Raw genomic sequence first — 6,988 nt, forward strand, 5'->3', positions numbered from 1 at the left:
TATTTGTCTTTACCACACTGCAACTTCCCAGAAAGCAGGCTGCAGCAGAATGCATCTTGCCAGACTCCAGCAAGCTACAGACATCAGAAAGAGCATTAAAGATGGTCAGACGCTAAGGGCAAATCCCCTCCTCTTCTCTCCACCCTCAAACCCCAAGTACCAGGGTAATTACACTTAAAGTTGAACATGGAATTTTCCCCAATACACAAGGGAAACCCAATCCAGAAGAACCTAAGGGCATGAAAATTGCCACTGGACTTGGGCAGGTATATCTATGAAATGGTCATTATAAAGAAATGTTTGGAAGTAATTTATTTCTTTTTTTTTTTAAGATCTTATTTATTTATTCGATAGAGATAGAGACAGCCAGCGAGAGAGGGAGCACAAGCAGGGGGAGTGGGAGAGGAAGAAGCAGGCCCACAGCAGAAGAGCCTGATGTGGGACTCGATCCCAGATCGCCGGGATCACGCCCTGAGCCAAAGGCAGACACTTAACCGCTGTGCCACCCAGGTGCCCCGGAAGTAATTTATTTCTTTACTGGGTATTGAGGATGTAGCAGTGGGCAAAGTCCTGCATTTTAGTGGGAGAAGGCAGACCATAACCAGATAAATATGTAACATGTCAGGGTGCTGACTGCTAAGAAAGGAGAAAAACCAGTAAAGAAGGATAGGGCAAGAGTGTGTTGTTTTAAATTTGGTGATCAGGAAAAACAACTCTGTTGAGGTGAGGGAGCAAGTTCAGTGATCATCTGGAGAAAGAGTATTCATGGCAGAGGAACTAGAGAGTGCAAAGGCCCTGAGGCAGGAGCATGCTTGGTTTGTGGGAGGAACAGTGAGAAGATGGAGTGGCTGGGGCTAAGTGAGTGAAGGAGAGAGTGGTAGGAGCAAGGTCAGAGAGGGAACCAGCGGCCAGATCATATGGGGCCTTGTACACCTTGGCAAGGGCTTTGGGTTTTGCTTTGAGTGAGATGGAAAGCCACTGAAGGGTTTGGAAGCAAAAGTAATGTGAACCAACTTAGGTTTGACAAGGCTTACTCTGGCTGCAGTGTGGAGTCGATCACAGGGAAGCAAGGGTAGAGAAGGAAGACCAATTGGAGGACAGTTGCCAGAGAAAGGTGAGGTGGCTTGGACAGTGTAGTAGCAGAAGTGGGAAGAAGCTATTGACTTGTAAGTTTGGTTTTAAAGTAGTCAGCAGGGGCGCCTGGGTGGCTCAGTCATTAAGCATCTGCCTTTGGCCCAGGGCCTGATCCCAGGGTCCTGGGATCGAGCCCCGCATTGGGCTCCCTGGTCCACCGGGAAGCCTGCTTCTTCCTCTCCCACTCCCCCTGCTTGTGTTCCCTCTCTCGCTGGCTGTCTCTCTGTCAAATAAATAAATAAAATCTTTTAAAAAATAAAAATAAAAAAAATAAAAGTAGTCAGTAGTGTCTGCTGATGGATTGGATGTGGGTAGTTTGTGGAGGACGAGAGGGCCACAGCTACCTGCAAAGGTTTTGGCCTGCGTCACTGGAAGAATGAAGTTGCTCTTTAACTGAGTTGGGGAAGACTGGGAGAAGAGCTGGGGCGAGGGGGGAGGCAATATTCACCAGTTGTGTTTCTACCTATTAACTGAAATACCTTTTTTATCTCTAAGTGGAGGTATCCATTTCAAATAATAGTAGACGTTCCAAATAATAGTCTCCTCAAAGTAATAATAGGGAATATTGTTTACATAGTGCTTTTCAGTTGACAGTGCTCCCACATACATTATCTTACTCTGTTTCCATATCACCTACATAAGGTAGTTTGTTCTCTTTCTATTTTACAGGTAAGGAAGCTGAGATTCAGAAAGGTTCTGCATAAGAGAGCCAGTGTTTTGATGTTGCCACACAGAGGAAGATGGCATTTAGCCTTGAAGAGCAACAGCCAACCAGTGGAGAGACCACAGCTTCCCCACGGCCATCAGGTAGGAAGACCTGGGCCTCCCTAGCCCTGTCCCCAGCCCTCCTACAGAGAGCAACCAGCAGGGAAGTAGAGGACAGGATGTGTTCTCCCACCCTTTCCTCAAACCACCAGAGCCATAGCCAGGTCCAGCTTCCCTGGGAGGGGGCAGGGCAGGAGCTTTGAAGGGGAACTTGAGATGGACATTTCAAAAATGAGTATTTTTGTTGTGTAAACATTTAAAATTAATCTTAAATACCAGAAGGAGACTGACTATTCTAGTTCCTGAAAGTAGCTGAGAATCCATGGCATCCATCATTAAGCTACCCAGTGAGAAAAGGGGGTTTGACATGGTGTCACTGAGGGCAGCTCTTGAAAAAGATCAAAACCCTTCAAGTTTATACAGGATAAGCAGCTGGAATAAACCAGTGGCAACTGCATTTCTTTCCAGTCTTTTTCCCATGTATCTTTTTAACATTGTTCAGATCTTACCACGTAGGCGATTTTGTTTTTCCATAACCTGCTCTTTTCCCATCACTACTTTTGATACAAACATTTCTCCCATGGTACCGAACATTTTTTGTAATCATCATTTTCAAATGACTGTTTATTAACCAACCATTAGGCTGCTTCCACAATTTATATCATCTTTGTGCATTAAGCTGCTGATGCTTACTTTGTTAGGTATCTCCCAAAAAGTAGAATTACTGGTTTAAAAGATAAAAACACTTTTAGGCACTTGATAAATTCTAATATTTTTCAAAAAAGTTCTGACATTGATATAGAAAAGTGAGAGTGAGCCTTGGATCAGAAACCAGGGATGTACTGGATGGTGACTAACATAATGTAATAAAAAAAACATTAAAAAAAAAAAAAAGAGTGAGCCTTGGAACCAAGATCTTCTCTAAATCTCAGGCTTTTTTTTTTTTTTCCTGTGCCAGATATTTGAACTTTGGTTTTCTTCTTGCGAAATGGAGACAAGTTCATGTGTCGTGATCACAGGAATTAGAACTGTTGTCCTCAATAAATAGCATTAGTTCTTGTTATAATGAAAGGTGATATGCAGAATTCTGCTAGGAAATTGTCTGTGTCCAATCACCCACTTTGGTCCCCACATCGGAGCACAGTCTGCCCTGACCAGTTCTTCTTCTCAATCTGACGGCTGGCTGACTTTTTCCAGCAGTTCCTACACAGTCTGAAACGGCCCTTTTCTCCCTCAGTGGCATGAAGGTGTTTGTCACTTTGATTGTCAGCTGGTATCTGGACTTCAGATACTTCTGGGCTGGTATCTGCCCTTGTCCTTCCTTCTCCGACCGCCCCCCTTTGCTCCTCCTCCACCCATCCTACATCTTCAAGTCCTAAGGGTGTTGTAGGGTCCTACTCTAATGGCATCTTCTCAGACCTGGCTGGCACATCATCCTTCTCCAGATCATCAGAGCATTTATTTCCCCTCACCTCTCATACTATATTCTCTCTTGCAGTACAGACATCTGTTTATGTGTATGTCCCATGTCCTGTGCTACTCTGTATGCTTAAGCTCCTTGAGAACAGGAATTCAGTCTTTCTTAGCACACTGTAGCCACTCAGAATATCTGTTGGATGAATTAGTGGTTGCTCAGTGCCAAGCACTATTCTAGGTATTGGGAATACGGAAATGAATTATCTTTGCATGAATCCCATTTGCAAAGAAACCTGGTCTCATGTGAGGAGATAGATTCATAAAAACATGATGCAAGAGTAGAAATATGCACAGAACAGGGAGATGGCACAGAGGGAAACACTGAGCAGTTCAAGATTCCGGTTGGCTCTGCCAGCTTCACAGCTGTGTGATATTGGCAGTTACTTGATATCTCTGGGCCTCAGTGAGAATAAAATAGTAGCTACTCCTACCACTGTTCATATACGTAAGGCCTCTGGCGCAGAGCATGGCACATACAGTGATGTCATAAATGAAAACTGTCTGTCTGCTGGAGGAAGCAAAGAAAGCTGTACAGACAAGGGGCTATGTGAGCTGAGCTTTTGAATAAAAATTCCTCAGGTATGCAAGAGACAAGGACTTTACAGGCAGAGGAAACCATACGAATAAGCAAATCGTTTATCACCATCAAGAAAAAAACAATTAAACACAAACCCTGCCACTCGTGGAGCTTGTGTTCCTTAACATGGACGCCAAGACATTTAGTAGGCTCGGGGCACAGGTTTTGACTCAGGAGAGGAGAAAATCAGAAGAGAATGCCCTTGAAGGAGGGAGGGAGATGTCAATAATCACGCAGTTTCCTCTTCAGTGTTGCCACAGGCTTCGACTTCTGCCTGGTATGGACTGGCCATGGGGTAGTGCACCAGATTTAGGGAGGGCGGCAGATTTTCCCTGAAGCAAAAATAAGTTATTTTCCTGTGTACCCATCCACAGTGATATAAAGCAGCTTTATGCAGAGTCACCTACCTCCACACTACCCTGTCCTCAAAGGAAATATGTTCTGTTAGGACACATTTCTTCTCTTAGATAAATATTTGACATTTCCCTTCACAACAGTTTAGCAAGGGATGCGGATCCAGACATTTATTGCTCTGCCCTCCTCCTCCCCACCCCCAGTGGGAACTGTTTCACAGGGTCTACAGGCACCCTACACTCTTGGAGAGGTCCAGAAGAGGGTCAGAAGTAGCCATGAGAGGGGGAGGGGAATGCGTAAGGACTAGAATTCTGGAGGCTCTGCTGCCAGGTATTCAGTGGCGAGGTACGATTATGTAAATTGGAGGAAATCCCACTAGCCTGCTTTCTCCAAGGCCCAGAATGGATTTTAGAGATGCTGGTGATAACTTTAGGGCAAGTTTTAGGGAACTTCAGGGTGAGTGCTGACTACTGTCATTCAAACGTAAGAGGGGGCATGACTGTGGAATTTCCTCCTGCAAGGGGCACTCAAGAGAACTGTGAAATTCTGAATTCACTGCCCAAGCTAGCAGCCTGGTGCTTCATCCCTGGTGCTTCAAAGTCCAGACCTTTCAGAAAAGCCCGAAAGCAGAGATAAATAAGCCCCAAGGAAGAACTTGGGCAGACAGTAACGTGATTCATTCACCATTCCCTACAACTCCTTCCTTTTGCCAGCTCCCTGCTACCCTCTTCCCTTGACTTTGCTCCTCTATTTCTACCCCCAAAAGGAGACATAAATGAAAACTATAGGACCAGAAAACAGGATAGGTGACCTGGGCAGGCAGTTCTTGTTGTGAGCACATTAGGCCCTTCTTTGCGTGGGCTCTGGAGTTCTTGGAACGACCTTGGTTGGGGGATGTGGCATTGCACTCTGCGTGGATCGGTGGATTGATCGGAACACCAAGAAATCACAAGCTCTGGGTGTCAGAGCAGCTTAACTCACATGAACTGTGAGCCCATGGTAGGCTGGGACCCCGGTCTGGGTGAAATCCAAGATTTCACATCCGGGCAGGGCCTGGAGAAATGGCCGTGGGCCGTGGTCAGCAAACTCTAGCTGGGGGGCCAAGTCAGGCCTGAAAACCTGTTTTTGTACAGCCTGTGAGCTATGAATGGCTTTAAATTTTTTAATGGTAGGGGAAAAATCAAAAGAAGACGAATATTTTGTAACGTGTAAAAATTACATGAAATTCAAATTTCAGCGTCCATCAGTGAAGTTTTATTGGCACAAGCCATGCCCATCCATCTATGTATGTATTGTCTGTGCCGAACTGCTTTTACACAAGGGGCAGAGCTGAGTAGCTGTGACAGAGAGACCATAGGGCCAACAAAGCTGAAAATGTTTACCCTCCAGCTCTTTACGGAAGAAGTTTGCCTATGTTCATTCTTAGGAGGGTGTAGTCTGGTGAAGGAGTTAGTACAGGTCAGCTAAAAGGGAGGTTTTTGAGTGTTTCCTCATGTGCTCATGGATTCCAGTCCATGTAATCCTCACAGCAGCCATGTGAATGGGAAACTGTTAACCTTGTTTTCCACACGAGGAAAAGGACACATACCTGCCAAAGGTCATCCAGTTGGAAAGTGGTGGTGGCTCTGGGATCTGCACCCAGCTGGCCATCCCTGGAGACCACTGTGAACCAGGGCACAGTGGTGATCACCCAGGAGAGCAGCGGCAACGAAGGCTATGAAAAGGGTAAGATTCAGATGCCCAGAGCTTGCAGAGGAAGGGCTTTCCAGGCGGAGGGTGTTCCGTTGGTAAAGGCCCGGCGCTGGGAATGAATGGCGTGCACTGAGAATGGAAGGAGCTGAGTGGGAGCTCCCAGGACAGCTGAGGTCAAGCCGTGGCACTCCTGAGTGGATGTGGCACTAATGGCACTAATGGCACTAATGGCACATGTGGCAGCAATGAAGAAACAGACTGCCGGCCTAAATTCAGTTCCTTGGTGCACCACTTATAGCTGTGTGTTTGGGGCATGTTGCTAACTGTAAAAATAGTGCCTACCTCTTTGGTCAGTAGTAAGGACAGACTGAATTAATATATGTGAAGTGTTTAGAAGGGCACCTGGCAGGGGCGCCTGGGTGGCACAGTGGTTAAGCATCTGCCTTCAGCTGAGGGCGTGATCCCGGCGTTCTGGGATCGAGTCCCACATCAGGCTCCTCCGCTGGGAGCCTGCTTCTTCCTCTCCCACTCCCCCTGCTTGTGTTCCCTCTCTCGCTGGCTGTCTCTATCTCTATCAAATAAATAAATCTTAAAAAAAAAAAAAAAAAAGAAGAAGGGCACCTGGCAGTTAGTAAACACAGCATACGTTGCTATTATTAAGGTTATTATTGTCGAAGCTGGATGTGACTTGAAGGTTGGCATAAATAAAGGCCTGATACATGAAAAATGAAAGCACAAGTGGGGACTTGTGCTTGGGGCATACCAAGTAGGAAAAGTGGGATTGGAACCAGGGAAATACAGAGGAGGCAAGTGCTGTGGAGAGTCAGTTTTGGGGGTCCCCCAAGGCTCTAGAGGGACAAAGGCAGAGTTCAGGAACAGAGGGGGCCAGGGAAGGGGCTGAAGTTCATTCTCACTCATGGGAAGCCTGGCTTTGTGCCCTGCACCTGGTATACGTTATTAATCATCACTACAACCCTTCCAAGTCAGTCC

This window comes from Ursus americanus, chromosome 30 (genome assembly GCF_024610735.1).
Source record: "Ursus americanus isolate L20-20 chromosome 30, mUrsAme1.1.p, whole genome shotgun sequence".
Classification (NCBI taxonomy): domain Eukaryota; kingdom Metazoa; phylum Chordata; class Mammalia; order Carnivora; family Ursidae; genus Ursus; species Ursus americanus.